The sequence below is a fragment of the Oncorhynchus masou genome, chromosome 20 (genome assembly GCF_036934945.1).
Source record: "Oncorhynchus masou masou isolate Uvic2021 chromosome 20, UVic_Omas_1.1, whole genome shotgun sequence".
Lineage (NCBI taxonomy): Eukaryota > Metazoa > Chordata > Actinopteri > Salmoniformes > Salmonidae > Oncorhynchus > Oncorhynchus masou.
Genome location: NC_088231.1, coordinates 28,355,041 through 28,372,540, shown reverse-complemented (window position 1 = coordinate 28,372,540; position 17,500 = coordinate 28,355,041). Strand labels below are relative to the sequence as shown.

At 50.1% G+C, this 17,500-nt stretch overlaps 1 protein-coding gene across 1 annotated transcript in view; it reads left to right on the top strand.

Annotated features, from left to right (window-relative positions):
- The window catches only part of LOC135507226 (slit homolog 2 protein-like), a 640,120-nt gene that overhangs the window by 519,138 nt on the left and 103,482 nt on the right, over positions 1-17,500 (top strand).

Genomic DNA, 17,500 nt, shown 5'->3' with positions numbered 1-17,500 from the left:
AGTCACTGGGATACTTAGGGAAGACGTGGTCTGAGACTAAAGACTGAGTCACTGGGATACTTAGGGAAGACGTGGTCTGAGTCACTGGGATACTTAGGGGAGACGTGGTCTGAGTCACTGGGATACTTAGGGGAGACGTGGTCTGAGACTAAAGACTGAGTCACTGGGATACTTAGGGAAGACGTGGTCTGAGACTAAAGACTGAGTCACTGGGATACTTAGGGGAGACGTGGTCTGAGACTAAAGACTGAGTCACTGGGATACTTAGGGAAGACGTGGTCTGAGACTAAAGACTGAGTCACTGGGATACTTAGGGAAGACGTGGTCTGAGTCACTGGGATACTTAGGGGAGACGTGGTCTGAGACTAAAGACTGAGTCACTGGGATACTTAGGGAAGACGTGGTCTGAGTCACTGGGATACTTAGGGGAGACGTGGTCTGAGTCACTGGGATACTTAGGGGAGACGTGGTCTGAGACTAAAGACTGAGTCACTGGGATACTTAGGGAAGACGTGGTCTGAGACTAAAGACTGAGTCACTGGGATACTTAGGGGAGACGTGGTCTGAGACTAAAGACTGAGTCACTGGGATACTTAGGGGAGACGTGGTCTGAGTCACTGGGATACTTAGGGGAGACGTGGTCTGAGACTAAAGACTGAGTCACTGGGATACTTAGGGAAGACGTGGTCTGAGTCACTGGGATACTTAGGGGAGACGTGGTCTGAGTCACTGGGATACTTAGGGAAGACGTGGTCTGAGTCACAGGGATACTTAGGGGAGACGTGGTCTGAGTCACTGGGATACTTAGGGGAGACGTGGTCTGAGACTAAAGACTGAGTCACTGGGATACTTAGGGAAGACGTGGTCTGAGTCACTGGGATACTTAGGGAAGACGTGGTCTGAGTCACTGGGATACTTAGGGGAGACGTGGTCTGAGACTAAAGACTGAGTCACTGGGATACTTAGGGAAGACGTGGTCTGAGACTAAAGACTGAGTCACTGGGATACTTAGGGAAGACGTGGTCTGAGTCACTGGGATACTTAGAGGAGACGTGGTCTGAGTCACTGGGATACTTAGGGGAGACGTGGTCTGAGTCACTGTGATACTTAGGGGAGACGTGGTCTGAGTCACTGGGATACTTAGGGGAGACGTGGTCTGAGACTAAAGACTGAGTCACTGGGATACTTAGGGAAGACGTGGTCTGAGTCACTGGGATACTTAGGGGAGACGTGGTCTGAGACTAAAGACTGAGTCACTGGGATACTTAGGGGAGACGTGGTCTGAGACTAAAGACTGAGTCACTGGGATACTTAGGGAAGACGTGGTCTGAGTCACTGGGATACTTAGGGGAGACGTGGTCTGAGACTAAAGACTGAGTCACTGGGATACTTAGGGAAGACGTGGTCTGAGTCACTGGGATACTTAGGGAAGACGTGGTCTGAGTCACAGGGATACTTAGGGAAGACATGGTCTGAGTCACAGGGATACTTAGGGAAGACATGGTCTGAGTCACAGGGATACTTAGGGGAGACGTGGTCTGAGTCACTGGGATACTTAGGGGAGACGTGGTCTGAGACTAAAGACTGAGTCACTGGGATACTTAGGGAAGACGTGGTCTGAGACTAAAGACTGAGTCACAGGGATACTTAGGGAAGACGTGGTCTGAGTCACTGGGATACTTAGGGAAGACGTGGTCTGAGTCACAGGGATACTTAGGGAGACGTGGTCTGAGTCACTGGGATACTTAGGGAAGACGTGGTCTGAGTCACTGGGATACTTAGGGGAGACGTGGTCTGAGACTAAAGACTGAGTCACTGGGATACTTAGGGAAGACGTGGTCTGAGTCACTGGGATACTTAGGGAAGACGTGGTCTGAGACTAAAGACTGAGTCACTGGGATACTTAGGGAAGACGTGGTCTGAGTGACTGGGATACTTAGGGAAGACGTGGTCTGAGACTAAAGACTGAGTCACTGGTATACTTAGGGAGACGTGGTCTGAGTCACAGGGATACTTAGGGGAGACGTGGTCTGAGTCACTGGGATACTTAGGGGAGACGTGGTCTGAGACCAAAGACTGAGTCACTGGGATACTTAGGGGAGACGTGGTCTGAGTCACTGGGATACTTAGGGGAGACGTGGTCTGAGTCACTGTGATACTTAGGGGAGACGTGGTCTGAGTCACTGGGATACTTAGGGAAGACGTGGTCTGAGACTAAAGACTGAGTCACTGGGATACTTAGGGAAGACGTGGTCTGAGTCACTGGGATACTTAGGGAGACGTGGTCTGAGACTAAAGACTGAGTCACTGGGATACTTAGGGAAGACGTGGTCTGAGTCACTGGGATACTTAGGGGAGACGTGGTCTGAGTCACTGGGATACTTAGGGAAGACGTGGTCTGAGACTAAAGACTGAGTCACTGGGATTCTTAGGGAAGACGTGGTCTGAGTGACTGGGATACTTAGGGGAGACGTGGTCTGAGTCACTGGGATACTTAGGGAAGACGTGGTCTGAGTCACAGGGATACTTAGGGGAGACGTGGTCTGAGTCACTGGGATACTTAGGGGAGACGTGGTCTGAGACTAAAGACTGAGTCACTGGGATACTTAGGGAAGACGTGGTCTGAGTCACTGGGATACTTAGGGAAGACGTGGTCTGAGTCACTGGGATACTTAGGGGAGACGTGGTCTGAGACTAAAGACTGAGTCACTGGGATACTTAGGGAAGACGTGGTCTGAGACTAAAGACTGAGTCACTGGGATACTTAGGGAAGACGTGGTCTGAGTCACTGGGATACTTAGGGGAGACGTGGTCTGAGTCACTGGGATACTTAGGGGAGACGTGGTCTGAGTCACTGTGATACTTAGGGGAGACGTGGTCTGAGTCACTGGGATACTTAGGGGAGACGTGGTCTGAGACTAAAGACTGAGTCACTGGGATACTTAGGGAAGACGTGGTCTGAGTCACTGGGATACTTAGGGGAGACGTGGTCTGAGACTAAAGACTGAGTCACTGGGATACTTAGGGGAGACGTGGTCTGAGACTAAAGACTGAGTCACTGGGATACTTAGGGAAGACGTGGTCTGAGTCACTGGGATACTTAGGGGAGACGTGGTCTGAGACTAAAGACTGAGTCACTGGGATACTTAGGGAAGACGTGGTCTGAGTCACTGGGATACTTAGGGAAGACGTGGTCTGAGTCACAGGGATACTTAGGGAAGACATGGTCTGAGTCACAGGGATACTTAGGGGAGACGTGGTCTGAGTCACTGGGATACTTAGGGAAGACGTGGTCTGAGACTAAAGACTGAGTCACTGGGATACTTAGGGGAGACGTGGTCTGAGTCACTGTGATACTTAGGGGAGACGTGGTCTGAGTCACTGGGATACTTAGGGAAGACGTGGTCTGAGACTAAAGACTGAGTCACTGGGATACTTAGGGAAGACGTGGTCTGAGTCACTGGGATACTTAGGGGAGACGTGGTCTGAGACTAAAGACTGAGTCACTGGGATACTTAGGGAGACGTGGTCTGAGACTAAAGACTGAGTCACTGGGATACTTAGGGGAGACGTGGTCTGAGTCACTGGGATACTTAGGGGAGACGTGGTCTGAGACTAAAGACTGAGTCACTGGGATACTTAGGGAAGACGTGGTCTGAGACTAAAGACTGAGTCACAGGGATACTTAGGGAAGACGTGGTCTGAGTCACTGGGATACTTAGGGAAGACGTGGTCTGAGTCACAGGGATACTTAGGGGAGACGTGGTCTGAGTCACTGGGATACTTAGGGAAGACGTGGTCTGAGTCACTGGGATACTTAGGGGAGACGTGGTTTGAGACTAAAGACTGAGTCACTGGGATACTTAGGGAAGACGTGGTCTGAGTCACTGGGATACTTAGGGAAGACGTGGTCTGAGACTAAAGACTGAGTCACTGGGATACTTAGGGAAGACGTGGTCTGAGTGACTGGGATACTTAGGGAAGACGTGGTCTGAGACTAAAGACTGAGTCACTGGTATACTTAGGGGAGACGTGGTCTGAGTCACAGGGATACTTAGGGGAGACGTGGTCTGAGTCACTGGGATACTTAGGGGAGACGTGGTCTGAGACTAAAGACTGAGTCACTGGGATACTTAGGGGAGACGTGGTCTGAGTCACTGGGATACTTAGGGGAGACGTGGTCTGAGTCACTGTGATACTTAGGGGAGACGTGGTCTGAGTCACTGGGATACTTAGGGAAGACGTGGTCTGAGACTAAAGACTGAGTCACTGGGATACTTAGGGAAGACGTGGTCTGAGTCACTGGGATACTTAGGGGAGACGTGGTCTGAGACTAAAGACTGAGTCACTGGGATACTTAGGGAAGACGTGGTCTGAGTCACTGGGATACTTAGGGGAGACGTGGTCTGAGTCACTGGGATACTTAGGGAAGACGTGGTCTGAGACTAAAGACTGAGTCACTGGGATTCTTAGGGAAGACGTGGTCTGAGTGACTAGGATACTTAGGGAAGACGTGGTCTGAGTCACTGGGATACTTAGGGAAGACGTGGTCTGAGACTAAAGACTGAGTCACTGGGATACTTAGGGGAGACGTGGTCTGAGTGACTGGGATACTTAGGGAAGACGTGGTCTGAGTCACTGGGATACTTAGGGGAGACGTGGTCTGAGACTAAAGACTGAGTCACTGGGATACTTAGTGAAGACGTGGTCTGAGACTAAAGACTGAGTCACTGGGATACTTAGGGAAGACGTGGTCTGAGTCACTGGGATACTTAGGGAAGACGTGGTCTGAGACTAAAGACTGAGTCACTGGGATACTTAGGGGAGACGTGGTCTGAGACTAAAGACTGAGTCACTGGGATACTTAGGGGAGACGTGGTCTGAGACTAAAGACTGAGTCACAGGGATACTTAGGGAAGACGTGGTCTGAGTGACTGGGATACTTAGGGAAGACGTGGTCTGAGTCACAGGGATACTTAGGGAAGACGTGGTCTGAGACTAAAGACTGAGTCACTGGGATACTTAGGGAAGACGTGGTCTGAGTCACTGGGATACTTAGGGAAGACGTGGTCTGAGACTAAAGACTGAGTCACTGGGATACTTAGGGGAGACGTGGTCTGAGTCACTGAGATACTTAGGGGAGACGTGGTCTGAGACTAAAGACTGAGTCACTGGGATACTTAGGGAAGACGTGGTCTGAGACTAAAGACTGAGTCACTGGGATACTTAGGGAAGACGTGGTCTGAGTCACTGGGATACTTAGGGAAGAGGTGGTATGAGACTAAAGACTGAGTCACTGGGATACTTAGGGAAGACGTGGTCTGAGTCACTGGGATACTTAGGGGAGACGTTGTCTGAGACTAAAGACTGAGTCACTGGGATACTTAGGGAAGACGTGGTCTGAGACTAAAGACTGAGTCACAGGGATACTTAGGGAAGACGTGGTCTGAGTCACTGGGATACTTAGGGAAGAGGTGGTCTGAGACTAAAGACTGAGTCACTGGGATACTTAGGGAAGACGTGGTCTGAGACTAAAGACTGAGTCACTGGGATACTTAGGGAAGACGTGGTCTGAGTCACTGGGATACTTAGGGAAGAGGTGGTATGAGACTAAAGACTGAGTCACTGGGATACTTAGGGAAGACGTGGTCTGAGTCACTGGGATACTTAGGGGAGACGTTGTCTGAGACTAAAGACTGAGTCACTGGGATACTTAGGGAAGACGTGGTCTGAGACTAAAGACTGAGTCACAGGGATACTTAGGGAAGACGTGGTCTGAGTCACTGGGATACTTAGGGAAGAGGTGGTATGAGACTAAAGACTGAGTCACTGGGATACTTAGGGAAGACGTGGTCTGAGTCACTGGGATACTTAGGGGAGACGTGGTCTGAGACTAAAGACTGAGTCACTGGGATACTTAGGGAAGACGTGGTCTGAGACTAAAGACTGAGTCACTGGGATACTTAGGGAAGACGTGGTCTGAGTCACTGGGATACTTAGGGGAGACGTGGTCTGAGTCACTGGGATACTTAGGGGAGACGTGGTCTGAGTCACTGTGATACTTAGGGGAGACGTGGTCTGAGTCACTGGGATACTTAGGGGAGACGTGGTCTGAGACTAAAGACTGAGTCACTGGGATACTTAGGGAAGACGTGGTCTGAGTCACTGGTATACTTAGGGGAGACGTGGTCTGAGACTAAAGACTGAGTCACTGGGATACTTAGGGGAGACGTGGTCTGAGACTAAAGACTGAGTCACTGGGATACTTAGGGAAGACGTGGTCTGAGTCACTGGGATACTTAGGGGAGACGTGGTCTGAGACTAAAGACTGAGTCACTGGGATACTTAGGGAAGACGTGGTCTGAGTCACTGGGATACTTAGGGAAGACGTGGTCTGAGTCACAGGGATACTTAGGGAAGACATGGTCTGAGTCACAGGGATACTTAGGGGAGACGTGGTCTGAGTCACTGGGATACTTAGGGAAGACGTGGTCTGAGACTAAAGACTGAGTCACTGGGATACTTAGGGGAGACGTGGTCTGAGTCACTGTGATACTTAGGGGAGACGTGGTCTGAGTCACTGGGATACTTAGGTAAGACGTGGTCTGAGACTAAAGACTGAGTCACTGGGATACTTAGGGAAGACGTGGTCTGAGTCACTGGGATACTTAGGGAGACGTGGTCTGAGACTAAAGACTGAGTCACTGGGATACTTAGGGGAGACGTGGTCTGAGACTAAAGACTGAGTCACTGGGATACTTAGGGGAGACGTGGTCTGAGTCACTGGGATACTTAGGGGAGACGTGGTCTGAGACTAAAGACTGAGTCACTGGGATACTTAGGGAAGACGTGGTCTGAGACTAAAGACTGAGTCACAGGGATACTTAGGGAAGACGTGGTCTGAGTCACTGGGATACTTAGGGAAGACGTGGTCTGAGTCACTGGGATACTTAGGGAAGACGTGGTCTGAGACTAAAGACTGAGTCACTGGGATACTTAGGGGAGACGTGGTCTGAGTCACTGAGATACTTAGGGGAGACGTGGTCTGAGACTAAAGACTGAGTCACTGGGATACTTAGGGAAGACGTGGTCTGAGACTAAAGACTGAGTCACTGGGATACTTAGGGAAGACGTGGTCTGAGTCACTGGGATACTTAGGGAAGAGGTGGTATGAGACTAAAGACTGAGTCACTGGGATACTTAGGGAAGACGTGGTCTGAGTCACTGGGATACTTAGGGGAGACGTTGTCTGAGACTAAAGACTGAGTCACTGGGATACTTAGGGAAGACGTGGTCTGAGACTAAAGACTGAGTCACAGGGATACTTAGGGAAGACGTGGTCTGAGACTAAAGACTGAGTCACTGGGATACTTAGGGAAGACGTGGTCTGAGACTAAAGACTGAGTCACAGGGATACTTAGGGAAGACGTGGTCTGAGACTAAAGACTGAGTCACTGGGATACTTAGGGGAGACGTGGTCTGAGTCGCTGGGATACTTAGGGGAGACGTGGTCTGAGACTAAAGACTGAGTCACTGGGATACTTAGGGAGGACGTGGTCTGAGACTAAAGACTGAGTCACTGGGATACTTAGGGGAGACGTGGTCTGAGACTAAAGACTGAGTCACTGGGATACTTAGGGGAGACGTGGTCTGAGTCACTGGGATACTTAGGGGAGACGTGGTCTGAGTCACTGTGATACTTAGGGGAGACGTGGTCTGAGTCACTGGGATACTTAGGGGAGACGTGGTCTGAGACTAAAGACTGAGTCACTGGGATACTTAGGGAAGACGTGGTCTGAGTCACTGGTATACTTAGGGAGACGTGGTCTGAGACTAAAGACTGAGTCACTGGGATACTTAGGGAGACGTGGTCTGAGACTAAAGACTGAGTCACTGGGATACTTAGGGAAGACGTGGTCTGAGTCACTGGGATACTTAGGGGAGACGTGGTCTGAGACTAAAGACTGAGTCACTGGGATACTTAGGGAAGACGTGGTCTGAGTCACTGGGATACTTAGGGAAGACGTGGTCTGAGTCACTGGGATACTTAGGGAAGACGTGGTCTGAGTCACTGGGATACTTAGGGAGACGTGGTCTGAGACTAAAGACTGAGTCACTGGGATACTTAGGGAGACGTGGTCTGAGACTAAAGACTGAGTCACTGGGATACTTAGGGAAGACGTGGTCTGAGTCACTGGGATACTTAGGGGAGACGTGGTCTGAGACTAAAGACTGAGTCACTGGGATACTTAGGGGAGACGTGGTCTGAGTCACTGGGATACTTAGGGGAGACGTGGTCTGAGTCACTGGGATACTTAGGGAAGACGTGGTCTGAGTCACTGGGATACTTAGGGGAGACGTGGTCTGAGACTAAAGACTGAGTCACTGGGATACTTAGGGAAGACGTGGTCTGAGACTAAAGACTGAGTCACAGGGATACTTAGGGAAGACGTGGTCTGAGTCACTGGGATACTTAGGGAAGACGTGGTCTGAGTCACTGGGATACTTAGGGAAGACGTGGTCTGAGACTAAAGACTGAGTCACTGGGATACTTAGGGGAGACGTGGTCTGAGTCACTGAGATACTTAGGGGAGACGTGGTCTGAGACTAAAGACTGAGTCACTGGGATACTTAGGGAAGACGTGGTCTGAGACTAAAGACTGAGTCACTGGGATACTTAGGGAAGACGTGGTCTGAGTCACTGGGATACTTAGGGAAGAGGTGGTATGAGACTAAAGACTGAGTCACTGGGATACTTAGGGAAGACGTGGTCTGAGTCACTGGGATACTTAGGGGAGACGTTGTCTGAGACTAAAGACTGAGTCACTGGGATACTTAGGGAAGACGTGGTCTGAGACTAAAGACTGAGTCACAGGGATACTTAGGGAAGACGTGGTCTGAGACTAAAGACTGAGTCACTGGGATACTTAGGGAAGACGTGGTCTGAGACTAAAGACTGAGTCACAGGGATACTTAGGGAAGACGTGGTCTGAGACTAAAGACTGAGTCACTGGGATACTTAGGGGAGACGTGGTCTGAGTCGCTGGGATACTTAGGGGAGACGTGGTCTGAGACTAAAGACTGAGTCACTGGGATACTTAGGGAGGACGTGGTCTGAGACTAAAGACTGAGTCACTGGGATACTTAGGGGAGACGTGGTCTGAGACTAAAGACTGAGTCACTGGGATACTTAGGGGAGACGTGGTCTGAGTCACTGGGATACTTAGGGGAGACGTGGTCTGAGTCACTGTGATACTTAGGGGAGACGTGGTCTGAGTCACTGGGATACTTAGGGGAGACGTGGTCTGAGACTAAAGACTGAGTCACTGGGATACTTAGGGAAGACGTGGTCTGAGTCACTGGTATACTTAGGGGAGACGTGGTCTGAGACTAAAGACTGAGTCACTGGGATACTTAGGGAGACGTGGTCTGAGACTAAAGACTGAGTCACTGGGATACTTAGGGAAGACGTGGTCTGAGTCACTGGGATACTTAGGGAGACGTGGTCTGAGACTAAAGACTGAGTCACTGGGATACTTAGGGAAGACGTGGTCTGAGTCACTGGGATACTTAGGGAAGACGTGGTCTGAGTCACTGGGATACTTAGGGAAGACGTGGTCTGAGTCACTGGGATACTTAGGGGAGACGTGGTCTGAGACTAAAGACTGAGTCACTGGGATACTTAGGGGAGACGTGGTCTGAGACTAAAGACTGAGTCACTGGGATACTTAGGGAAGACGTGGTCTGAGTCACTGGGATACTTAGGGAGACGTGGTCTGAGACTAAAGACTGAGTCACTGGGATACTTAGGGGAGACGTGGTCTGAGTCACTGGGATACTTAGGGGAGACGTGGTCTGAGTCACTGGGATACTTAGGGAAGACGTGGTCTGAGTCACTGGGATACTTAGGGGAGACGTGGTCTGAGACTAAAGACTGAGTCACTGGGATACTTAGGGGAGACGTGGTCTGAGTCACTGGGATACTTAGGGGAGACGTGGTCTGAGTCACTGTGATAAAGACGTGGTCTGAGTCACTGGGATACTTAGGGGAGACGTGGTCTGAGACTAAAGACTGAGTCACTGGGATACTTAGGGAAGACGTGGTCTGAGTCACTGGTATACTTAGGGGAGACGTGGTCTGAGACTAAAGACTGAGTCACTGGGATACTTAGGGGAGACGTGGTCTGAGACTAAAGACTGAGTCACTGGGATACTTAGGGAAGACGTGGTCTGAGTCACTGGGATACTTAGGGGAGACGTGGTCTGAGACTAAAGACTGAGTCACTGGGATACTTAGGGAAGACGTGGTCTGAGTCACTGGGATACTTAGGGAAGACGTGGTCTGAGTCACAGGGATACTTAGGGGAGACGTGGTCTGAGTCACTGGGATACTTAGGGAAGACGTGGTCTGAGACTAAAGACTGAGTCACTGGGATACTTAGGGGAGACGTGGTCTGAGTCACTGTGATACTTAGGGGAGACGTGGTCTGAGTCACTGGGATACTTAGGGAAGACGTGGTCTGAGACTAAAGACTGAGTCACTGGGATACTTAGGGAAGACGTGGTCTGAGTCACTGGGATACTTAGGGGAGACGTGGTCTGAGACTAAAGACTGAGTCACTGGGATACTTAGGGGAGACGTGGTCTGAGACTAAAGACTGAGTCACTGGGATACTTAGGGAGACGTGGTCTGAGTCACTGGGATACTTAGGGGAGACGTGGTCTGAGACTAAAGACTGAGTCACTGGGATACTTAGGGAAGACGTGGTCTGAGACTAAAGACTGAGTCACAGGGATACTTAGGGAAGACGTGGTCTGAGTCACTGGGATACTTAGGGAAGACGTGGTCTGAGTCACTGGGATACTTAGGGAAGACGTGGTCTGAGACTAAAGACTGAGTCACTGGGATACTTAGGGGAGACGTGGTCTGAGTCACTGAGATACTTAGGGGAGACGTGGTCTGAGACTAAAGACTGAGTCACTGGGATACTTAGGGAAGACGTGGTCTGAGACTAAAGACTGAGTCACTGGGATACTTAGGGAAGACGTGGTCTGAGTCACTGGGATACTTAGGGAAGAGGTGGTATGAGACTAAAGACTGAGTCACTGGGATACTTAGGGAAGACGTGGTCTGAGTCACTGGGATACTTAGGGGAGACGTTGTCTGAGACTAAAGACTGAGTCACTGGGATACTTAGGGAAGACGTGGTCTGAGACTAAAGACTGAGTCACAGGGATACTTAGGGAAGACGTGGTCTGAGACTAAAGACTGAGTCACTGGGATACTTAGGGAAGACGTGGTCTGAGACTAAAGACTGAGTCACAGGGATACTTAGGGAAGACGTGGTCTGAGACTAAAGACTGAGTCACTGGGATACTTAGGGAGACGTGGTCTGAGTCGCTGGGATACTTAGGGGACGTGGTCTGAGTCACAGGGATACTTAGGGGAGACGTGGTCTGAGTCACTGAGATACTTAGGGGAGACGTGGTCTGAGACTAAAGACTGAGTCACTGGGATACTTAGGGAAGACGTGGTCTGAGACTAAAGACTGAGTCACTGGGATACTTAGGGAAGACGTGGTCTGAGTCACTGGGATACTTAGGGAAGAGGTGGTCTGAGACTAAAGACTGAGTCACTGGGATACTTAGGGAAGACGTGGTCTGAGTCACAGGGATACTTAGGGAAGACGTGGTCTGAGTCACAGGGATACTTAGGGAAGACGTGGTCTGAGACTAAAGACTGAGTCACTGGGATACTTAGGGGAGACGTTGTCTGAGTCACTGAGATACTTAGGGGAGACGTGGTCTGAGACTAAAGACTGAGTCACTGGGATACTTAGGGAAGACGTGGTCTGAGACTAAAGACTGAGTCACTGGGATACTTAGGGAAGACGTGGTCTGAGTCACTGGGATACTTAGGGAAGAGGTGGTCTGAGACTAAAGACTGAGTCACTGGGATACTTAGGGAAGACGTGGTCTGAGTCACTGGGATACTTAGGGAAGACGTGGTCTGAGACTAAAGACTGAGTCACTGGGATACTTAGGGGAGACGTGGTCTGAGACTAAAGACTGAGTCACAGGGATACTTAGGGGAGACGTGGTCTGAAACTAAAGACTGAGTCACTGGGATACTTAGGGAAGACGTGGTCTGAGACTAAAGACTGAGTCACTGGGATACTTAGGGGAGACGTGGTCTGAGACTAAAGACTGAGTCACTGGGATACTTAGGGAAGACGTGGTCTGAGACTAAAGACTGAGTCACTGGGATACTTAGGGAAGACGTGGTCTGAGTCACTGGGATACTTAGGGGAGACGTGGTCTGAGTCACAGGGATACTTTGGGGAGACGTGGTCTGAGACTAAAGACTGAGTCACTGGGATACTTAGGGAAGAAGTGGTCTGAGACTAAAGACTGAGTCACTGGGATACTTAGGGGAGACGTGGTCTGATACTAAAGACTGAGTCACTGAGATACTTAGGGGAGACGTGGTCTGAGACTAAAGACTGAGTCACTGGGATACTTAGGGGAGACGTGGTCTGAGACTAAAGACTGAGTCACTGGGATACTTAGGGAAGACGTGGTCTGAGACTAAAGACTGAGTCACTGGGATACTTAGGGAAGACGTGGTCTGAGTCACTGGGATACTTAGGGGAGACGTGGTCTGAGACTAAAGACTGAGTCACTGGGATACTTAGGGGAGACGTGGTCTGAGACTAAAGACTGAGTCACTGGGATACTTAGGGAAGACGTGGTCTGAGACTAAAGACTGAGTCACTGGGATACTTAGGGAAGACGTGGTCTGAGTCACTGGGATACTTAGGGGAGACGTGGTCTGAGACTAAAGACTGAGTCACTGGGATACTTAGGGGAGACGTGGTCTGAGACTAAAGACTGAGTCACTGGGATACTTAGGGGAGACGTGGTCTGAGACTAAAGACTGAGTCACTGGGATACTTAGGGGAGACGTGGTCTGAGACTAAAGACTGAGTCACTGGGATACTTAGGGGAGACGTGGTCTGAGACTAAAGACTGAGTCACTGGGATACTTAGGAAGACGTGGTCTGAGACTAAAGACTGAGTCACTGGGATACTTAGGGGAGACGTGGTCTGAGACTAAAGACTGAGTCACTGGGATACTTAGGGGAGACGTGGTCTGAGTCTAAAGACTGAGTCACTGGGATACTTAGGGGAGACGTGGTCTGAGACTAAAGACTGAGTCACTGGGATACTTAGGGGAGACGTGGTCTGAGTCACTGGGATACTTAGGGGAGACGTGTTCTGAGTCACTGGGATACTTAGGGAAGACGTGGTCTGAGACTAAAGACTGAGTCACTGGGATACTTAGGGAAGACGTGGTCTGAGTCACTGGGATACTTAGGGAAGACGTGGTCTGAGACTAAAGACTGAGTCACTGGGATACTTAGGGGAGACGTGGTCTGAGTCACTGTGATACTTAGGGGAGACGTGGTCTGAGTCACTGGGATACTTAGGGAAGACGTGGTCTGAGACTAAAGACTGAGTCACTGGGATACTTAGGGAAGACGTGGTCTGAGTCACTGGGATACTTAGGGGAGACGTGGTCTGAGACTAAAGACTGAGTCACTGGGATACTTAGGGGAGACGTGGTCTGAGACTAAAGACTGAGTCACTGGGATACTTAGGGGAGACGTGGTCTGAGTCACTGGGATACTTAGGGGAGACGTGGTCTGAGACTAAAGACTGAGTCACTGGGATACTTAGGGAAGACGTGGTCTGAGACTAAAGACTGAGTCACAGGGATACTTAGGGAAGACGTGGTCTGAGTCACTGGGATACTTAGGGAAGACGTGGTCTGAGTCACTGGGATACTTAGGGAAGACGTGGTCTGAGACTAAAGACTGAGTCACTGGGATACTTAGGGGAGACGTGGTCTGAGTCACTGAGATACTTAGGGGAGACGTGGTCTGAGACTAAAGACTGAGTCACTGGGATACTTAGGGAAGACGTGGTCTGAGACTAAAGACTGAGTCACTGGGATACTTAGGGAAGACGTGGTCTGAGTCACTGGGATACTTAGGGAAGAGGTGGTATGAGACTAAAGACTGAGTCACTGGGATACTTAGGGAAGACGTGGTCTGAGTCACTGGGATACTTAGGGGAGACGTTGTCTGAGACTAAAGACTGAGTCACTGGGATACTTAGGGAAGACGTGGTCTGAGACTAAAGACTGAGTCACAGGGATACTTAGGGAAGACGTGGTCTGAGACTAAAGACTGAGTCACTGGGATACTTAGGGAAGACGTGGTCTGAGACTAAAGACTGAGTCACAGGGATACTTAGGGAAGACGTGGTCTGAGACTAAAGACTGAGTCACTGGGATACTTAGGGGAGACGTGGTCTGAGTCGCTGGGATACTTAGGGGAGACGTGGTCTGAGTCACAGGGATACTTAGGGGAGACGTGGTCTGAGTCACTGAGATACTTAGGGGAGACGTGGTCTGAGACTAAAGACTGAGTCACTGGGATACTTAGGGAAGACGTGGTCTGAGACTAAAGACTGAGTCACTGGGATACTTAGGGAAGACGTGGTCTGAGTCACTGGGATACTTAGGGAAGAGGTGGTCTGAGACTAAAGACTGAGTCACTGGGATACTTAGGGAAGACGTGGTCTGAGTCACAGGGATACTTAGGGAAGACGTGGTCTGAGTCACAGGGATACTTAGGGAAGACGTGGTCTGAGACTAAAGACTGAGTCACTGGGATACTTAGGGGAGACGTTGTCTGAGTCACTGAGATACTTAGGGGAGACGTGGTCTGAGACTAAAGACTGAGTCACTGGGATACTTAGGGAAGACGTGGTCTGAGACTAAAGACTGAGTCACTGGGATACTTAGGGAAGACGTGGTCTGAGTCACTGGGATACTTAGGGAAGAGGTGGTCTGAGACTAAAGACTGAGTCACTGGGATACTTAGGGAAGACGTGGTCTGAGTCACTGGGATACTTAGGGAAGACGTGGTCTGAGACTAAAGACTGAGTCACTGGGATACTTAGGGGAGACGTGGTCTGAGACTAAAGACTGAGTCACAGGGATACTTAGGGGAGACGTGGTCTGAAACTAAAGACTGAGTCACTGGGATACTTAGGGAAGACGTGGTCTGAGACTAAAGACTGAGTCACTGGGATACTTAGGGGAGACGTGGTCTGAGACTAAAGACTGAGTCACTGGGATACTTAGGGAAGACGTGGTCTGAGACTAAAGACTGAGTCACTGGGATACTTAGGGAAGACGTGGTCTGAGTCACTGGGATACTTAGGGGAGACGTGGTCTGAGTCACAGGGATACTTTGGGGAGACGTGGTCTGAGACTAAAGACTGAGTCACTGGGATACTTAGGGAAGAAGTGGTCTGAGACTAAAGACTGAGTCACTGGGATACTTAGGGGAGACGTGGTCTGAGACTAAAGACTGAGTCACTGGGATACTTAGGGAAGACGTGGTCTGATACTAAAGACTGAGTCACTGAGATACTTAGGGGAGACGTGGTCTGAGACTAAAGACTGAGTCACTGGGATACTTAGGGGAGACGTGGTCTGAGACTAAAGACTGAGTCACTGGGATACTTAGGGGAGACGTGGTCTGAGACTAAAGACTGAGTCACTGGGATACTTAGGGAAGACGTGGTCTGAGACTAAAGACTGAGTCACTGGGATACTTAGGGAAGACGTGGTCTGAGTCACTGGGATACTTAGGGGAGACGTGGTCTGAGACTAAAGACTGAGTCACTGGGATACTTAGGGGAGACGTGGTCTGAGACTAAAGACTGAGTCACTGGGATACTTAGGGGAGACGTGGTCTGAGACTAAAGACTGAGTCACTGGGATACTTAGGGGAGACGTGGTCTGAGACTAAAGACTGAGTCACTGGGATACTTAGGGGAGACGTGGTCTGAGACTAAAGACTGAGTCACTGGGATACTTAGGGAAGACGTGGTCTGAGACTAAAGACTGAGTCACTGGGATACTTAGGGGAGACGTGGTCTGAGACTAAAGACTGAGTCACTGGGATACTTAGGGGAGACGTGGTCTGAGTCTAAAGACTGAGTCACTGGGATACTTAGGGGAGACGTGGTCTGAGACTAAAGACTGAGTCACTGGGATACTTAGGGGAGACGTGGTCTGAGTCACTGGGATACTTAGGGGAGACGTGTTCTGAGTCACTGGGATACTTAGGGAAGACGTGGTCTGAGACTAAAGACTGAGTCACTGGGATACTTAGGGAAGACGTGGTCTGAGTCACTGGGATACTTAGGGAAGACGTGGTCTGAGACTAAAGACTGAGTCACTGGGATACTTAGGGGAGACGTGGTCTGAGTCACTGGGATACTTAGGGAAGACGTGGTCTGAGACTAAAGACTGAGTCACTGGGATACTTAGGGGAGACGTGGTCTGAGACTAAAGACTGAGTCACGGGGATACTTAGGGAAGACGTGGTCTGAGACTAAAGACTGAGTCACTGGGATACTTAGGGAAGACGTGGTCTGAGACTAAAGACTGAGTACTGGGATACTTAGGGGAGACGTGGTCTGAGACTAAAGACTGAGTCACTGGGATACTTAGGGGAGACGTGGTCTGAGACTAAAGACTGAGTCACTGGGATACTTAGGGAAGACGTGGTCTGAGACTAAAGACTGAGTCACTGGGATACTTAGGGGAGACGTGGTCTGAGTCACTGGGATACTTAGGGAAGACGTGGTCTGAGTCACTGGGATACTTAGGGGAGACGTGGTCTGAGACTCAAGACTGAGTCACTGGGATACTTAGGGAAGACATGGTCTGAGACTAAAGACTGAGTCACTGGGATACTTAGGGGAGACGTGGTCTGAGACTAAAGACTGAGTCACTGGGATACTTAGGGGAGACGTGGTCTGAGACTAAAGACTGAGTCACTGGGATACTTAGGGAAGACGTGGTCTGAGTCACTGGGATACTTAGGGGAGACGTGGTCTGAGACTAAAGACTGAGTCACTGGGATACTTAGGGGAGACGTGGTCTGAGACTAAAGACTGAGTCACTGGGATACTTAGGGGAGACGTGGTCTGAGTCACTGAGATACTTAGGGAAGACGTGGTCTGAGACTAAAGACTGAGTCACTGGGATACTTAGGGAAGACGTGGTCTGAGTCACTGGGATACTTAGGGAAGACGTGGTCTGAGACTAAAGACTGAGTCACTGGGATACTTAGGGAAGACGTGGTCTGAGACTAAAGACTGAGTCACTGGGATACTTAGGGGAGACGTGGTCTGAGACTAAAGACTGAGTCACTGGGATACTTAGAGAAGACGTGGTCTGAGACTGAAGACTGAGTCACTGGGATACTTAGGGAAGACGTGGTCTGAGACTAAAGACTGAGTCACTGGGATACTTAGGGAAGACGTGGTCTGAGACTAAAGACTGAGTCACTGGGATACTTAGGGAAGACGTGGTCTGAGACTAAAGACTGAGTCACTGGGATACTTAGGGGAG